Genomic DNA, 19,422 nt, shown 5'->3' with positions numbered 1-19,422 from the left:
CCCTTTGATCACGGCGTTCCTTTATAAAGGACTGCGGATCACGCCGTTGGCGCTTCATTTTGTACACCTTCTTTCGGGAAGCATGCCGCATTAAAAGTACGTTCTTCCTTCTCCCGGCGTCTTCTTCTCCCGGCTTGGAACCCAACTTGGCCAAACGTAACAGAGCAATCAGACGGGGTAGCATATTTCACAGGAAAATGCAAGTACGCGATAAGATCAACTAAAGCTTTCGTAAAATTGCTTACTATATGTGCACCAGAAACATGGACAACTTACGCTCAGAATGCGCTCTGCTCTTGTTACACAAAGCTCATTACATGAACCATAAGCTACAACACGAACAAGCGCCAAACTTGCTTACCTGTCAAGACCTACGTAGTCAACAAACGCTCTTTCGTCTCACGGGTACCGTGGCACCAACTCTCTTTCGGGCGCAAACACTGTAGAGCTGCCGATGAACTACAGCACCACGAATGCACAACCTACAACAAATTCTTCCATACACTGAGATGAAGCCCCAGTACCAGGCTTTTCACGAGAGACCGCAGGCAGGCGGGAACAAAGGCAGCTTGGACGGGCGCAGTAAGGCACTGTTGACACTGGCGTATCGCACGAAACCCACGGCCAACACACGGCATTTCACGAGTCCAGAGGTCGTGCGATGGTTAATGCACACGATAAGAAGCACATTTTGCCTAGGCACTTCTAATATAAAATTCAACTATCACCTCACGGCAACGAGCACTCGCGCACAGCCAACGTGGTCCATGCATACAGTGTACTAGAAGAGTTGTAGTGCGCTCACAACGCGGCAGAGCTTGACGCACTTCGTGTCGCCGCCGACAGATGGCGCTGTTCGCAGCGTCACCTGTCCACCAAAACTCCCTAGAGTGAAGCCGAACAGGACGGTCGTGGCCGAGTGGAGCTCAGCGCAGCAGGAGCAGTGAATAAGTTCAATTTTTGTTTATTCTTATTTGGTTGATAGAAGTGTTAGGGTACCCGAGCTATCTATATATATTGTTTTTCATGCTTTTTTAGTTTCTTGGTTAGTTTGGTAGGACGTTAGTAGGTAGCGAATAGTTCAATTTGTTTAATGTTTTTTTTTTTTTGGAAGCGGGTTGTGGCGCACGTGTTGCATGGTGAAAGCAGTGTAAAGCGGCAGTTTTAAACCGCGTTAGGGAAGCTAGTGGAGGTAGCCGGATAGCGAGTTTGCCGTACGGCTTACCGTGGGGCATTGTCCAGGTATTTTATTGGGCTTTCTCGATAGGTGGACGGGTGGACAATGGCGCGGCAGGCTAGGAAGGACAGGGGTGATGACGAGCTGGTGCAGTGCGAGGAGTGCAAACGTTGGTGTTATTTGGACGAGACGCACTTCGCCAGTTTAGCCGACGCTGAGGAGGCTAGCTTCGCGTGCAGGTCGTGTGAAGGATTTAAGGGAGCTGTGCGGCGGATGGAAGGGAAATGGGCAGCCAGTGTGGAAGAGCTCAAAGGGGAGCTGAAGGTGGAGCGAGAGCGGCGAATTGAGCTCGAAACTCGGATCGGCGAGTTGCTTCACAGGGAGGGGGCCGAGGCCGTCCTGGTAAAGCGAATAGCTGGCGAGCTACAAGAAGAACGGGAAAAGCGGGCCGTGCTGGAAGAGCGGGTGGAGGCGCTAATGGTACAGGCGGCGCGTAATCCCGGGTCAGCTCAGGCGGGCGGCGGGGACAGCGCGGAGACTCAGGCAGAGGCATGCCATGAGAGCAGGGAGGGACGCCTAGGGGCCGTTGAACAGCAGGCGAGAGCCGGCGGCAACACGGCGGTTCCACAACTCTACAGCGAGGTAGTGCGGCAGGCTTCGGGTGGGAAGGGACGAACGGCAGGGAGCACATCGTCACGTGTCAGTGGCGCAGGGCGGGTGGAGAACCAGCTAGCGCGAACTGGAGGACGACAATCGCAGGCGGGAGGCAAACGTGTAGAGCGAAGGGTCCTAGTGGTGGGGGACTCCAACGTAGCTAGGGTTAAGGAGGGCGTCCTTACAACAGTGAAGGCAGACGGGCGGGTGAGGGTGGAGGCCCAGTCAGGGAAGTGCATGGTTGACGCAATGGCAAAAGCTCAGAAGGTGGTATCGGACAACCTCGAGCATGAACATCTGGTCGTTATCCATGCTGGTCTCAACGATGTGCTGAAGGGAAGGAGCCAGAACCTAAACGGACAGTTAGAGGTTGGGTTGCGTAAACTCAGAGAAACCTCTGCGAAAGTGCATGTGACCATATGCACAATCCCACATGTCCGGGGCCAGGCTAGCGCGATGGAATGGAGGGTGCTTGAGGCTAACCGGGTCATTACGGGTCTGAGCAGACCACTTGGGTACGGTGTAATGGAGGTAAACCGGGAAGTGTACGAGTCTGGCTCCCAGCCTTTTGCACAGGATGGCATTCACTACAGTGGTGCCACGGGCGGGAGCGTAGGTAGTAGGATAGGGCGCCAAGCTACGGCTTTTTTGGGGGGACCCAGAGCCCTAAGACCACCAGTGTAGACGAAGACGGACCCAGAGAGGCTCCAAGATTCAAGAAACGTAGAATCGGTAGAAGAAATAGACGTAAGCACCAGGGGCAAGGTCATTCTGACATAGGTTACATTAACATGCAAGGTGGCAGGAATAGGCTGAAGTGGGAGGAGATAGACGAGCAACTAAGGCAAGAAAAGCTGATGGTATACGGGTTTGTGGAGACACATCTTAGGGACATGGAGCAACCTCCCTGTAATCCTGACTATGCATGGGAATATTGCAATAGAACAGAGGGCAGCAGAAAAGGGGGTGGAATTGGTGCATTCATTCATAAAAGTATGAACTGGCAAAGGGTCAAACAGGAATGCAAGGAGCATTTATGGCTAAAAGGGAAAGTTGCAGGAGAGCAGACACTCCTTGGTTTTGTATACCTGTGGACAGGAGCAAATGCCAAAGAGGAAAACAAAAAAATGCTGGAATGCATATCAAGTGACATTAATGAGCTAGGAGAAGGGTGCGAGATTATTATACTAGGAGATATGAACGCACACATAGAAGACATGGACGGGTACACAGACTCAACAGGCAACATGATGCTGGATATGTGTGAAATGCATGACTTAGTTGTATGCAACAGTACTGAGAAGTGTGAAGGGCACATAACATGGGAGGTAGGGAGCCTGCAGTCGACGATAGATTATGCACTAATGTCACATAGGATGCACGATAGGCTAAATGTAATGAGCATAGATGAATATGGCTCCAGAAGTCTAGGTAGTGATCACAAACGTATTAAGGTGAGTTTTAGAAGGGAAATGAAAGTAGGTAGGAGGCAAGATGAACAACCAGGTGGGATATTTTACTCGGAAAAGCAGCTTGAAATAGCAACCCAGCAAATTGAGGAAGTAATTTCAGAGGATACAAAAACAGAATGGACATATGCAAATTTAACAGGACTATTTGAGCTAGAGCTTACTAAGGTACGAGTCAGGACAAAAGGGAACAGAAGACGTAAACCCAAGAGCTGGTGGGATGAGGAGGTTAAGAAGGCCACAGAGAAACGCCAGGAAGCATCTAGGGAACACAGATATTCAAAGCAGAGGGGTGAACCAGAAGCTGATGTAGGCAGAAAATGGAACAACTTCTTAAACTGTAGAAGGGAAGCATCCAATTTGATCAATGAGAAGATCAGAAGAAAGGGGAGCCAATGGTTGTCAGAAGTAAACAAAAAGGATAGAAAAGCAGCGAAGAAATTTTGGAAACATCTCAACTCCTTGAGTAATAAGACTAGCCTAGAGCAGAGGTTTATAGTTACAGCTCAAGGTGTTCGACTAGAGGGAGATGAGGCAATGGAACATATAAGAACAATGATGACAGAAAAATTTAAAGAACGAAACATAGCATGTGCTCAATCAGGTGAGGATGGACTAGTCAGTGCAGTGGCTCCACTGGCACAAAGCGAGTGGGAAAGGGCAGAGAAGAGGGTTCCTAGTAGCACGTCGACAGGTCCTGATGGCATCCCAATTATGTTGATAAAGACATTGGGCCCAAAATCTAAGAAAGCATTAAGAGAGGCAGTGAGCAAAATGATAATGGACGGTAAAGCCCCTGACGGGTGGAGACTGAGCAGGATGAGCATGATATATAAGGGAAAGGGGGACAAAGCCGACATAAACAACTACCGTCCCATAACAGTGACGTCAGTGGTTTACAGGGTGGTGATGCAGATTATAAAGGACAGACTGCAGGCATGGGTGGAGAGCGAGGAGGTGCTGGGGGAACTACAAAATGGGTTCCGAAAACAAAGAAGGTTAGAAGATAATCTGTTCTCATTGACACAGTGTATTGAAATAGCAGAAAAGGAACACAGGCCCCTATGGCTTGCCTTTCTGGATATCAAGGGAGCCTATGACAGTGTAATCCAAAAGGATTTGTGGGACATACTGGGCACTCTAGAGGTGGAAGATGGAGTAAGAAATCTTTTAAAAGATATCTATAAAAGTAACAGGGTGCTTATAAAATGGGAAAACAAGGTATCTGGGCCTATAGAGATACAGCAGGGGCTTAGGCAGGGGTGCCCTCTGTCACCTCTGTTGTTCATGCTGTATTTACAAGGATTAGAGAAAAAATTAGAGAGGAGCGGACTTGGCTTCAACCTTTCCTATTTCAAGCAGGGAGAATGGATTAAACAGTCATTACCAGGACTGATGTATGCAGATGACATTGTACTTATGGCTGACAGCAAGAAGACTTGCAGAGATTAATGGACATCTGTGGTAAAGAGGGAGATAGCTTAGGTTTGAAGTTTAGTAAAGAAAAATCGGCAGTCATGACTTTTAATGATAATCAGGGCAGCGAGCATAGGATACAGGAGGTTACGCTGGAGGTGGTGGATAAGTACAAATATCTTGGAGTGTGGATAAACAATGGGGCTGAGTACCTAACGGAACATGAAAAATATGTGACGGCTAAAGGTAGCAGAAATGCAGCTGTGATGAAAAATAGGGCACTGTGGAATTACAATAGGTACGAAGTGGTGAGAGGGATTTGGAAAGGGGTGATGGTCCCTAGTTTGACTTTCGGCAATGCGGTCCTGTGCATGAGATCAGAGGTTCGAGCAAGGTTGGAAGTTAAGCAGCGAGGGGTAGGTAGACTGGCTCTGGGAGCACACGGAAATACACCAAATCAGGGGGTACAGGGTGACATGGGATGGACGTCATTCGAGGGCAGGGAAGCCAGCAGCAAGATAGAATTTGAGGAGCGATTGAGAGAGATGGCAGAAAAGCGGTGGGCAAGGAGAGTTTTCAGTTATTTGTACATGAGGAATGTTGATACAAAATGGAGGAAGCTGACCAGAAAACTGTCAATCAAATATTTGGACTGCAGGAGGGGTGCAAACCAGGAAACAGCGGTTAAGAAAAGGTTAAGGAAACAGAGAGGGGTCTGTGGAAAACAGGGATGCAGACGAAATCAGCACTGGGCACATACCGAACTTTCAAGCAAGAAATTGCCAAGGAAAATATCTACGATAATTCTAGGGGAAGCTCTTTGTTGTTTGAAGCCAGGACGGGAGTATTGCGGACTAAGATGTACCGAGTCAAGTACCAAGGTATAGACACGTTGTGTTGTGCGTGTGGAGAAGAAGAGGAAACGGCTGAACACCTCATACGTTTCTGTAAGGGGCTTAACCCTACAGTGCAAGGCAACGGGGCTGATTTTTTCAAAGCATTGGGGTTTAGGGACAGTGAAGGCAAAATAGACTTTAAGCGGGTAGAAATAACCAAACAGAGGTTATCTGATTGGTGGATAAAATTAAGGCAGGGGTGAAATTTCACCCACCACAAAGTACAAATTATGTTAATAGCCATGGCTAGGTGGCGTATGCCACCGCCCGATTTAAAGGGTTCAGCCTCATCCATCCATCCATCCATCCATCCATCCTGAAACTTTCCTAGGCGTCGCGGTAGAACAGCTATCGGGTGTTGTTTTCACCGCATAAAAGTAAAATGCACGACGTGCAGCGCACGAAAGTTCTTTTGGTGCAGTTTCGCAGTGTGCAGTGAAATAAATTACTATTGTTGCGGCTCATCTACAGAGGGTTGGCGTTGTTTTGAGCCGGAGGCACGGATGAACTAGCCTTGCTATTCATGCTGTTCTGTTCAAGGCTTGATACGGCCGCTGCAGTCAGGGTAGCAAGGGGCACTTGAGTTTTTTCTGCAGCTGATCGATAAAATGGTCAGCGTGGTTTCGTCACAACGACCGCACATCGGCGTTTCCAGCACCACCGCGCCAAATTTAACCACCACATCGTTTTTTTTTTTTCGTTTTTTTCGCCGGTAAGGCGTGCAGCGCCTTAGACATTTTCACGTTGCCCCATCTATTCGCGAAATATTTAGGTATCACTGCTGCACAAGTTAAGCTGGTTAGCTGGTTATTTATGTATTACATCTTTCGTAACGTTAATGCGACATCAAATCGAAAGGATGAAAATACCAGGTACACCCGTGAGCAAAGGTATACGGACCACAAGGTCGCTGAAACAACTCAATTTCTTCGTAATTAACATGCATAAATTGAAATTGACGAGTACACTGGAAAGCTCGCAATGCCAATATTGGACTGCAGTCCTAAATTTCAAGTTGCATTCGCAGGTAGTTGAAACAAACGGCTTTATCGCGCAATCCCTGGTCCGTATACTTTTGCTCACGGGTGTACATTTATGCAATACCAATGTTTATTTACAACGAAATAAAGAATGATCGCGGAAGCGCCGGGAGTAGCCGGTGAAAACTCCGAATAGCTACTGTCTTGTGCGCTTCGGGTTTTCTTCGTGGGTGCTTCGTCCCTTTCACACCTTTTCGTTTTGTTCCTGGGCTTAGGTGTCGTCTTCATCAGGTACTGTGGTAAATTCGGAAGAATTGTGGGAACAGCGTTTTCTGATAGCAGTGGCAATTGTCACGAGGAATGCACACCTCTTTGCATTCTATAAGGTTGCACAAGTCCCCAATTATGAATCGCGGTTCGAAGTGTAACTCACAGACCGCGCAAGATTCCTCCATGTGTCTTATCTGCACGGTTGAGGTTCTTCTCCCATTCCTTTCGCCATTCTTCATCACGTGGAACGCTGAGCAAAGACGCCTTTGGTGCATCTTTCACGCGACTGTAGTGCAGTTCTGCACTATGGTGCAAAACAGTAATTTCAACGGCAGCTAGCCATTGTCACTCACTCAGAGTGCACATTGAGTAAAGCGTGAAGCACAGAGGATACTGCTGAAAACGCCGGCGGGCCGCAGGACTTGCAGTCGAGAGCCGACAACGTCGATATTAAGTGGTTCATTTTCAGTAAGGAAAGGTTGGCGCTATCTTCTGCAGCCCTTGAGGGAGAACGGTCAACGTTGCGATCCAACAGAACGCACTCCATACCAAGCGAGGGAAGTTTTCAGGAGAAACTGGCGGCAGCGCCTCTGGCGGGCGCCGGAGCAGTCGACGCTGAGTGCGCCACGGCGCCGCGGCGCAGGGATACGGCAGTGAGCACACTGCCCCTATTCTAGTACACTGTATCCATGCACTACAGCAGCTTGGATGGGATTGGATTAATTGGCAACAAAACACTGCAGCAGCGCCACACTGCGGTTAAAGAAAAGTAACCTGCCTCCCTGATTCGCATCGCTTCAGGAGCGTAGCCTTCGAGATTCGCATTTGTCACTCAAGGGAAGTCGTAGCTGAAGCATGAGCCAATCCACCCGCCGCCCGTTCGGCTCCGTCTGCTCGAAGTGACGGACGGCCTACGGGCTAATATGACACTTACCGAGCAGATATCCGTGGTCACCGCCCATATACACGTTAATTATGGCGTCAAGTGTAGTGTTTTCGAGAATATGTGCCTTCATTTTGAATTGATGAGACGATATTTCCTCTTAGCGTCAGGAATAAAGCACACAAGCCATCGCCACAAAACGTGGCGATGGCTGGTGTGCTACAGCAGCTGAAGCTTCGGCTGAAGTGCAACAGGCGTACTGCTTGCACGCAAGCGCAAACAAACAGATACGGCCATGCCAGGTACACAACTGACAGTAAACTGACAATCGTAAATTATTCACTTCTCTGCCCAAGCAAGCATTTACGGAATCCTTACTGCCGTACGAATCCCGCCAATATATCAACCCAACAATCACCCGCAGTTTTGAAAAGAAAGGCTCTTTTAACAGTGACCGCAGGTACTGCATTTGCGAAAGTTTTGTGTATAGTTTGCATAAAATCGTAAAGGAAAGGTTTCTTAAGAAGCCGAATTCCGAAAAAAGGTAAGCGTCGTGAAAACAAATAAATGGCCTTACGACATGTCGAGAAAGTCTAGGCATTGTATAGTTCCTGCTGGTGCTACCATAATACGTGGAGTAGTGGTAGCGTCTCTGCCTCACACGCAGAAGTCCCGGGTTCGAGTACCAGACAGTGTACAACTACCTTTTTTTTGAAGTAGGAAAACGTTATATACAATTTCACTGGGGCAGGCTAAGATATTTTACCTTAGCTACTGCTAATTATATATGCACGCGTAATAACAAAAATTATTCTGTATCCTCGCTTTCTCTTAAACTGCAGGAAGCAATTATCAGTGTGACACTTAGTTTATTCGTACTAATTATTGTATTACCGATATTGCATGTTATGCTTCTTTATTGCAGTGTTAAATGAGCAAATGAATGAAACAAATACAATTCTTATAATTTTCTTTACACAAAAGTAAAGACAGAGCCTACCAACTTTCCTTAAACTTTCTTTAAACTTTCTTCAAACGAACTTGCTTCAAGCGAAAACAATAACGGAGCCTATCAACTTTCTTTAATGGTGCTTTAAACAAGCTTTCTTCAAACGAAAATAAAAACAGGGCCTACTAACTTTTTTAAGCTTTCTTTGAACAAACTTCGTACAAACAAAAGTTAAAACTGCAGCCTACCAGCTTTTTTTACACTTTCTTTAATTAAAGAAACTTTCTTTCAACCGAAGTAAAAACAGAGCCTACCAACTTTCTTTGAAAAACTACCTACAAACGAAAGTTAAAACAGAGCCTAACACTTTTCTTTAAACTTTCTTTAAACGAACTTTCTTCAAACCGAAGTAAAGACAGATGCTACCAACTTTCTCGTAAGATGTGTTAATAGAAAGTAAAAGTACATAGAGTGTTAGTAAAGTTGATAGAAAGTTGGTAAGAGTTCTAAAGAAAGTAAGGAAGTATTTTTGTATGGGATATACCCAGCACCTCCACCAGTAAAATGTCACGAAGATAATTAATACGAACTCGCCGAAAGAGAACAGCCTTCTTTAATGATGGCCGACACTCAAGAGAACGCGCGCACACCTGCGCCCTTCGTCGTCTTCTCTCTGGCGATCTTGTGCCTGTAGTGGGCAGCTGACTTGTGACGATCGGTGCCTGTACTGGGCAGCTTACTTCGCGTCAATATTATAATCACAACCAACTAGCCGAGCTGTCCACGCTCAAAAAGCCACCGGCTACAATTCGTAAATTACAATTTGCGGTGTGAGGTAAATAGCTTGAATTTTCTTTAGTAAACTTTTGATAATTCTTCTAATTTTCTACTTCATTTTTTCTGCAAATGATGTCTGGCTCTCAGAGTGAGTAGCTGAAGCAATAGAATTGCCTTACATGGGTGATCTCAAAAACTTTGGTACTGGTAAAATAAAACAACCTGTCTTAATAAAACTTATATATACTACCTTCAAAGCACTGCACTTCATATTTTCATGTTGCGACTGTTCAGAAATCGGAAATATGCAATTTTCATTTTTTTTGGAACGGCAGTGCGATTGTTTCGAAAACTATCAGTGAGTAACTAGACATGGTCTGTCCAGTGCACTTTTCTATGGCTTGGGCTGGTGTTTCAATAAAATTAGGTAAATATTACGAGTACAATTTATTGTTTTAAGAAAAAAATCAGACGTTGCAATTCACAAATATTTCGCAATTGTTACTATTATCATTAAAATGCTGCATTTTATTTATGCTACAATACTTAAAATCATGTTATTCGATGGCATGTAACCACCTAGTGCCCCATTTAAATCAACAGCCAGTGGCAACAGAGATATATCGATCATGAAGCCAACTGGTATATGCGAAGAACTTTCCAAATAACAAGCGTTTAACAAGTAGGTATGTGCTCATGGACGTGATGCCGTCCTCGTCGTTGCGTTGTCGCCGCTCCAGCTTTGGATTTGCACTCTCGTCCTGCCGCCATCTTCACGCCATGGTCCTCTTACAGTCACGCATTTGTTGTGACGCCGCCATCGTGATGAAGCCGTGGTTACTTCACCGTCGTCACTGCAGCTTCTTCATCAGACTGGCGTCATACCGTCGGCGTCACGTCACCATCGTCATAGAGGTATTGTGGTTCATTCATCTTCGAGCACTGTCCTCATACACTCGTCGTCATACCATTGCCCCCCATACCGTTGTGATGTCACTGTCGTGACGGCGTCGTCGTCGTACAGTCGTCTTCATGCATTAGCTGTCCTGCCATCGTCATGTTGCTGTGATTGGTGGTGATTCTATCGTCGTCATTGTCACTTCGACACCCATCTAATATCACCATGGCGTCGTCCTTAACCATGTTTGTCGTGGCCAAGCTATTGTTATACCATTGCCAGCATGCCGTCGTCATCACGATGTCGTTTTACCGCCTTCTTCACTTCAGTGACGTCAAATCATTGTCGCCATGACGTCATTGTCATGAAGTCATCATCGATTCATCTGTGTCGTTCCGTCTTTCTTCATTCAATTGGGTCGGCGCATTACCACTAATTTCGTTGTTGACCTTGACAAGCGGGTGCCGTAGCAAAGTAGAATGATAGCGGAGTGCGTCACACATAGCCGAAGGAACGAAAGTGTCAGAATGACCACTATAGATGATAAATAAATGTGAACTCTAGAATACGTTGTGTCGCTACCGTGTTAGAATGCTAGTCGCATTAGCATCTGATGAGTTATTAGATGAGTTGTAACGAGACGTAAAAATGAACCTCAACATTTCACCTAAGCCAAAATGACGCCGTTACAAGCCGCACTGAACCAACACCACCTAGATCGCACAAGGCCTACGAACTCCGATCCATGACGTCATGCTGCCCGGCCCAACTGCCACAGAATATAATGGCAATGCTCCCGCGTAAGGAACAGTTATTTTGACATCACCGCTTTCGTCACGCAAGCCTTGGCAATGGACATTTAGGGCCAGGTTTCATGACGTCATAGATCGAAGTGCGTAGACTAGCGCTATCTAGGTGGTGTTCACTGAACTCCTAAAAGCATGAAATTTCTTAGTGTTCAAGTGCTGCGAAATTACAAGGAACTATGCAGACCCGCCACTATTGACAGAGAGGTCTTTCGTCCGATGCAGACGCACTACTTTTGGCGGAAATGTACTATTCATATGCATCGCTTGCGGTCGGTATTGGAATTTTCAGTCTTAACAGTGTAATTAGAGCAAGCATGAGCTGGGAGCCAATCGCCATCGAAAAATTGGATCCCGGAGATTCCCTTTAGAATGCGCGCGCGAAGCATCACGCCAAATGCTTCCTTCTTCGTTTGGAAGGTGTTCCGTGACTGGACGTAGTGGGGGAGTCCGGAATTCTTTGAACCAACTGGGGTTCTTTGATGTGCACCTATTAAACTTGTTACAGTTGGATACAGAATTACAGAATGGATACCAAGAGAAGGGAAGCGCAGTCGAGGACGGCAGAAAACTAGTTGGGGTGATGAAGTTAGGAAACTTGAAGCTGCAAGTTGGAATCAGCTAGCGCAAGACAGGTGTAATTTGAGATCGCAAGGCGAGGCCTTCGTCCTGCAGAGGACATAAGTATAGACTGATGATGATGATGAATGTGCTCTAAGTATAAGTTTTCGCATTTCTCCCCCATAAAATGCGGCCGCCGTGGCGGGGATTTGATATCGCGACCTTGTACTTAGCAGCCCAACACCATAGCTACTGTGCAGCTTCATCGAGTCACTTGCGCTGGCCTTTCATTCGACATGGAGGGACTGCGCAGATCGCGGTGCGCCACGCTATGAAGAAAATCTGCGCCGCATCCGGTCTATTTTCGCGCGCTTGCTTGCTCGTGTGGTCGCCTGCTTGCTGCTACGCTGCCACTTCGTTCTGGCCTCATATTCGAGAGGTGAGCTGCGAATTGTTTCTGTACAGTCAACCACAAGATATTATGAACCATGAAATCTTAGAAAGAGCTGAATGTCTCCGCAACCTCGCAACGCTGCCTGGAATTTCCATTTCGGGCTTCAACAAAAATACGCTAACAACATTGTCGTATACAGTTTTACTAGCTACTGCTACAGGCTGTTCGGGAATTGAGCGTTTTCTGAGAGCCCGTGTTCCGTAAACTTTTGTGCTTGGCTGTACATTTTGTGCCGAACCTTTCTACTCTGATGGTGTCTGAGCCTCATCAGTGGGAGCCCAGCGTACTAATAGTGAGCTTCAGCGAGACAATCGGAACATCGGCGCTCTTGTGAAGGCGCGATCAGATATTGCGCGTATAGTGGCCGGCCCAGCGAGCAGCGAATAGAATGAGAGAGATCGTGGCTTGGTAAGGACGCTTGCATCTTAGTCGTGCAACGGTGAGGCGTAAACATTGACGCCCCTCATGGGCGTCTTTCAGAGAAGTGACATTGTGCTCTTCCGTAGTCCGTGTTTCGGTTTCCAAAATGATATTGGCGGCCGGGAATTGATTGCATGGCAGAACTTAGTGGAGCCAGTTTTGGCATATATTGAAAGGTTGTGAACTCCTTTGTATACTATAGGGAGCCTAAATGCAAGCGCTGTTTTAGGGTGGTGACAGCTTTGTAATGGCATCGGCCGCTGCCAGCTAAATTGGCGGGTTAAATCGGTGGCACAAAATGGCAAAGACCAGCTGACAGATCACAATTCCCGCAACCCTTGGTGACGTGAAATTATTTACTTCTTTTAATAAACTTTGGCCTCAGCAACGAGATACAAATGACGCGTCTGAGCGCCGTACACGGAACGTCTACCTTTTAGTCAGACTAGTAAGGACAGTCTTTATTACAGCACACTTCGAAAAACAACCTTTATATATTATGTACAACTGGAAGGCAACGACAATGCTTAATGCAGTTCACATCCTTGGCGTGAGATACTACTACCACGAGCACGCCATCGTGCCATCGTGTTGGTTTATATGTGTCGCTCGACATGCAATAGAAAAGAAAGTTTGATGCGTTCAAATAAAAGAAAAAGGCAACTAGTATATTAAACATGTATGCAGGTTTCTTGTGCGCACTGGCGGAAAACTAAATTAACGAAATTTAACAGATCGTGTGCCAACATGAGTACATCAGAGCGTGACAAAAAAAGCAGAAAGACTGGGCACCAAAATAGTTGCCCACCAAATTTGGCGGTAAATAGCGGTCAAAATTTTGGTGTTGTCATCACGCTAAAACAGCGCTTACATGTAGGCTCCTAGTATACTAGCTTCAAGTCTGCCAATCGGATCTGTCGCTGGGCTCCATCGATGGACAAGTTGATCAGCCCAATTTTTACACTTGTCTATTTAATTAAACTCTACAAGATGGATAAACTCTAACGATTTAAAAATATATCCAGCCGTGGCTAGGCAATCTCGATGAAGTCGTTTACATGGAGTATGTTCTCAAATCTGAAGGATTTTCGAACGTAGTTCTTTATATCGACAAAACCTAGCCTATTTTATGTCCATTGCAGGACACAGGCCTGCCCCAGCGATTTTTAATTATTTCTGTGTTCTACAAATAATACAACATTATGGGCGCTATAACGTAAAATGATTCCAAACTGCTTTGATTACAAACTCCTGACGTCAAATTTACGTGACCGCTGACGCAAGCATCGGACGGTGACCCGTAACGTTGTCTGAACAACCCAATCAAACACTCTCCTCGTTTATAGGAGGTCAACTTTGTTCGCTTTCAAAACCAATAACATTGTCTACACTCAGCGGTTTTTCTTATCTAATTGGCCCACAAGAGGCGAGGAGCACGCTCTAGTGGAGAGGGTTTCGATGGGGCCGTGCCAGCACAGTGAAAATAGATAACCGCGTGATAATGGTGGTGCCGGCTTCTCCGATTGGTCCGCTTCGCCTTACTTAGCTTGCGGTGGCTGGTCGAAAATCGCGGTGGCGTGCAACGGAAGGATAAGACTGCCGCTAAAACGGACCCTCAGCAAGGAAAAGTTGGCACAGTGATGTCGTATGCATGCCTATAGGGCTCGATAACGTTTTACTGCCTCGCAAAAAGGTTTATCATGCGCAAATAAATACATTCACACCGGCATGTGCGAGTAGCGAGGGCCTGAGCGATCGGCGGGCAGCCATCTTCTATTCCTTTCGGAACGGGGCAGTCTGTGGCTATTCAGAAAAATTTTTAGTTTTGTTCGGCATATTAATGCATTTCTTTCGTGTACACGTCACTTTGACGTGGTTAGTTTTCGCTGTTTTGTGATGTCGCGTGACAGACCGGCGAAGTGGGTGTAGCCAGAAAACATTGGACAGAGGGCTAGTGGTGAAAAGGCGTCGAATCAGGAATGATTATTTTTCTTTTGTGCCGTTTAGTCATGCATAATCAGTGTGTAGACGTTATATCAGATAGGGAGCTATCGCGGTTTTCGTGACGTCGCGTGACAGACAGGCGAAGTTGGGAGTGGCCCGAAAATGTTTTGACCAATCGTGGAGGCTGATTGCAGAAATTGGAATCAAAAGAGTATGGAATCATTTTACGTTATAGCTCCCCAGGTCTGCAAATACCCTTATTTCTTCACGCCACCTATTTCTATGGAATACTATTGCACTATTGGCGGGAACAAACTAGGAGACTGAAGGCTCCGTTAGGAAGAGCGTGAGCTGTGGAACCGCAATTATACAGGTTCGACGACATCGTGCTGCAGTGCGAAATGAAACTCTGTAGCGGTGGCAGGAACTGTACTTAGAAAGCACATAAATGGCTTACTAAAGCGGGGAAGCACTTCGAGAGGCTACGTCGAGACTTCGGAGGAGTTTGAGAACGTTCACTGTGGCCTCGCCCATTCTGGCCTCTTCTTTAGGACTCCGCGAAGCAAAATATATGTTGATGCGAAAGTTGAGCAGATGCTGGTGTAACAGCATGTCTCTCTTTGTTCTGTAATGTATGCAGAGAGCTTTGTTTTGGGCTGTTTGACGCAGCACAAAATTCCAGACGTATATCCACAGGACAGACGAATAACCTACACCGTTGAGGACGGCGGAACATGGCCGTAGAGAGCACTAGTTCGGGACCTCGAAGCAAGCTTCGGAGCCCCAACCATCTACGAGAGCGGCGTGCTCGAGCGCTGCAAATGAATCTCGGGCCCCACCAGTAGGGGTGTCAACTCTATACCCAAACGCCCTTTGAAAAACAATCAGGCCCACCGGCAATAGGGAGCAAGCACAATTGCAAAATTAAGCAATGAGACCTCCACTATTCGCGACATAAGCTAGGCAGCTAAGCTTTCCAATGCGTGATAAAATGTACACCTGCGTGTTTAGCTACATCATTTCTGTTGCCTAGTGCCCACACACCCTCTGCACCACGCACAATACATTTCACCTACCCCACTGCGGCTGCGACTATGATAGAGCCTACCTGAATTTTTATGTGTAGTGAGAGCTTAAAATTAGTTAATACTTGACTGTAGCACGCAAGGGCGCTTTAGAAAGACTGTCGCCGTCTCGACAGGGCTACAATGAAGGCAAGTTCGTTATACATTGGTTTCGATAGAGCGCTGCAGCGACGAAATTGAAACTGAACGGTGTGGTGTGTGTTTCCATCCAGTTTCAAATATGTCCGTGCGCATTGGATTATGTTATCGAAAACAAAAAGTCGACAGCTAGTCATAAGTCGCGTACGTGCGAAAACCACCGGTGTAATTACTCGTGGATTTTTATGTCAATGATTGGTCGGTGCTCCATGAGCGCGCAGTACGTTACCAGCAATGCGTGCATGTTGAGATCGGCTACCCGAATAGTTCGATGCGCTGTCACACATTCGGCACTTTCTCGGACTATAGCGTCCAAGTACGTGATCTTCCTGGAGCCGGACGGCTCCGCTTTAACCTCTGTAGGTTTGTATTGGTCCCACCGGTGCCCGGAATCGACAGCCCCGCGTGCAATTTGGTATCACTGGCAAGTTGTGTTTCGACCCTTCGCCGTCTGTCCGGCGTCACGCAGGTCACGTGACCAGGATAGGATGAGCCGCGCAGGGGGGAGGGCAGGTTACGTGACCAGCAGAGGAGGAGAGGCATGCTGGGGGCAAGTGATATTCATCCAAAGGTTAAAGGTCCCAAGGTGAGGAAAATTATTCCCGTACAGGTGCCTACCATTCCACCATATCCATTTTGCGGTTTTCTCTCGTAAAACGCCAGAACTGTTGTAGCAGTAGGTTGTTTCGGACAAGCCTACATCCGCAGTTACTCCAACTAACAATACATATTGCACTTATTAACGGTAAAATAGCAATGGTAACTTTGAGAGCGTTCTGTCACAAATTTTGACGCCACTTCACTGTGTAACCTGGTACGCAATGGTTTCAGAATCAGCTGACTTCGATTCTTCGCTAGGTACTTGTCCTCGTACAAAAAAAATTGTCGACGACAACAAATCGGCGCTCCATGCCATGTGATTCTATTAGACCTAAATATTAGGTTTTGGAGCCATCTGCTACTCGACAGTTGATCATACCGCCAATGTATTTCCAGATTTTTCCTCAATACTGCAATACAGCATGATGACTGAGCTGCCAAGAGTCAGCAAGTGCTTTGACGAAAACAAATTCACTTCAGAGACTATTCGAAAACGAAATGCGGTATTGTGTTGCTAAAAAAGAATACTGAAGCTAAATGAACATACCTTGGTCTACGCAACACAACAAAATGTTGTGTCTTTTTATTTTTTACAATTAGTTTTCGACCAGCACATTCAGCGGGGAGAACAGGGCCCGTATTCACAAAACGTTCTTACGCCAGAATTGTTCGTAAGAGAAAATTTCAGCCAATCCTGATGCTGCACATATGATTAGCGAAGGCATTCGGCCAATGGAAGAGACAACTTACAAAAGAAAAGCTTTGTGAATTCGGCCCCAGATCCCCTGTTTGAGCGCGAGGCGGTGGCGTATGGCTCTCATTTGCAATTTCACGACAGGCAATGTTCTTCCGACTCTGTGCGTGGGTTGTCGGCGTGACTTGGCTTTTACTGCATTTTGTGATTATCACGGCAGTTACAGTTATAAAATGGTAGGTTTCTTGATAATTAGAAGGAGAGCACGGTGTCATTTCTCGTGAGAATCATAGCATTATAGGTAATGATAAAGCAGCACTGGCCTCCGTATGGTTCCTTGTCCATCTTTGTCATCCGCCGTGGTCCCATGCACTAATTCTCGTGCCGTGAAGTGCTCAACTATATAAATGAGCCGCAGATATTCACTCTTCATGAGGCAGCTATATGGGCCCACAAGTTTATTTATTTATATTTATTTATTTTTATTCCTTTAATAATTTATTCAAAAACCCCTAAAGGCCCCTCAAAGAGGGTATTACATACCGGGGGGAGGTATAGTACTAAATAGTACGAAATAAGAACAAAAAAGACACAGGCCTGCGCGGCACACGCAGCACAGTCACAGAGTAAGCGGGTGGAGCGGCTCAAAAGTAGCTCCAATTTGGGCACCACGCACAGCAGGGTCTTTGCGGCAGTGTGTTCGCCTCGGTTTTACGGGAACGATCTGAACTGTCTGCCCGGCGTCGACGGCTAGCTGCGGCGTGTAAAGCTCTCAGCACGGCAGTCTGCTGAGCCCTATCAAGCCTTACCACTGCAACTTACATATCGGGCACGCTGCGTTTCCAGGCACCTTAAATAGATGGCGCCACTATAATGGCAGGAGGCTCGGCAGTACGGGATCACGTTGATTACGCGCCTCGCCTGAATCGCACCTCTTCGCCTGCGTCTGCGCACGCTGCGTTTGCAGGCGCCTAACCTAGATGGCGCCACCATACTAGCGGATGCTCGGGTCGTCTGCCCCTGCGCGCTTGCCTTATACTGCATTTTTCCGCTGCCCTATAGCAAGAGCTTGCGTGGCTCAGTGGTAGAGTATCTGGCTCCCACGCAGCGGGCGCGGATTCAATCCCGGCGGGAATCGGGTAGGTTTTTCGAATTTCCGGCGATAGCGGTTAGTGGCGCCATACACCGTCGGCGGCGGCATCATCGCGAACCAAAACGGCTACTGGAATGAGCCCATAACAGCTTGCGCTGTAAGAGCGTAATTATAAACAGTGCGCAAGGAAAAACGGGGCAAGGGGAATAGGAAAAAAGCAATAAACGCGATACCATGACATGTTTTAGACTAAAATAGATAAAACTGGTATAACACTAATTACAACAGTTGCAAAATATATTCACTTTTAAGCATATCAAAAGTCTTGGGGTGTAGATCAAAAAGTTTTATTTGCATACAAATCCTTAAACTAAACAAATAAGAAAATTTATTTCACCACATGATAGAGCGCAGATTAGCGTTTGCTCATTTATCATTTAATAAATGGTAATGGACAAGGCTCTTCGTAATTAAGGCTAACCAAATTGATTCGTTCTTAATGAAGTAAACGCTCTATCGTGCTTTATCTTGTCTCCAAGCTACATGATCATGAGCTACCGGAGCACTACTGTCATAAAATGACAGAAGCTCTTCAGCCGACATAACTTGATAAAGTGCCAGCAAAACCTAATCGCAAGCCCATCACAAGCTGTTTAGGCAGCTTGTTAAGATAGTGCTTCTTATATAGTATGTGCTCTTGCCAACCACTTCACCGGTCAACGAAAGGCCGGTGCTGGAGGCGACGGCGTCGCCACTGCCTTCTTTTGACGCATAGGTGACTTATAACTTCGGCAGCAAGCACCAACAGAGCCAGGCTGTTTCCAACGGCATAAACAGTGGCATAATCGCTGAAAGGAACGTCGAAGGACACCAGACTCCTCTTGCTGTTAGGCGCAGGGCGGCCACGCAAGGCACGCGTCACAAGGCCGGACTCCTCCAGTGCCAGAAGTAGACGTCGGTGCTGGTGCCTGCGGTGAGAAAATGCAAGGAACACTCATCTGCACTAGAGAGAGTATTGACGACAGGTGAAGCCAATAGAATATTGTGATGACAGTTGCAAGATGACAATAACTTCATGACATCTTAGTAATGACAATAAGTACCGTTGGGTTACAGCCACCATTACACCATCGTTGTGCATTCATGCTATCACGGTTTGGATGCAAAGACGCCAAGCCACCACACCGCGGTTAATTCACCAGTGTAAGCTGAACCGACAGTAAAGTTCCAGCGACGAACCTAAATGCTTTTCTTTAGG

Source organism: Dermacentor silvarum, chromosome 8 (genome assembly GCF_013339745.2).
Source record: "Dermacentor silvarum isolate Dsil-2018 chromosome 8, BIME_Dsil_1.4, whole genome shotgun sequence".
Taxonomy (NCBI): Eukaryota; Metazoa; Arthropoda; class Arachnida; order Ixodida; family Ixodidae; genus Dermacentor; species Dermacentor silvarum.
Note: the sequence above shows the minus strand (reverse complement) of the source record.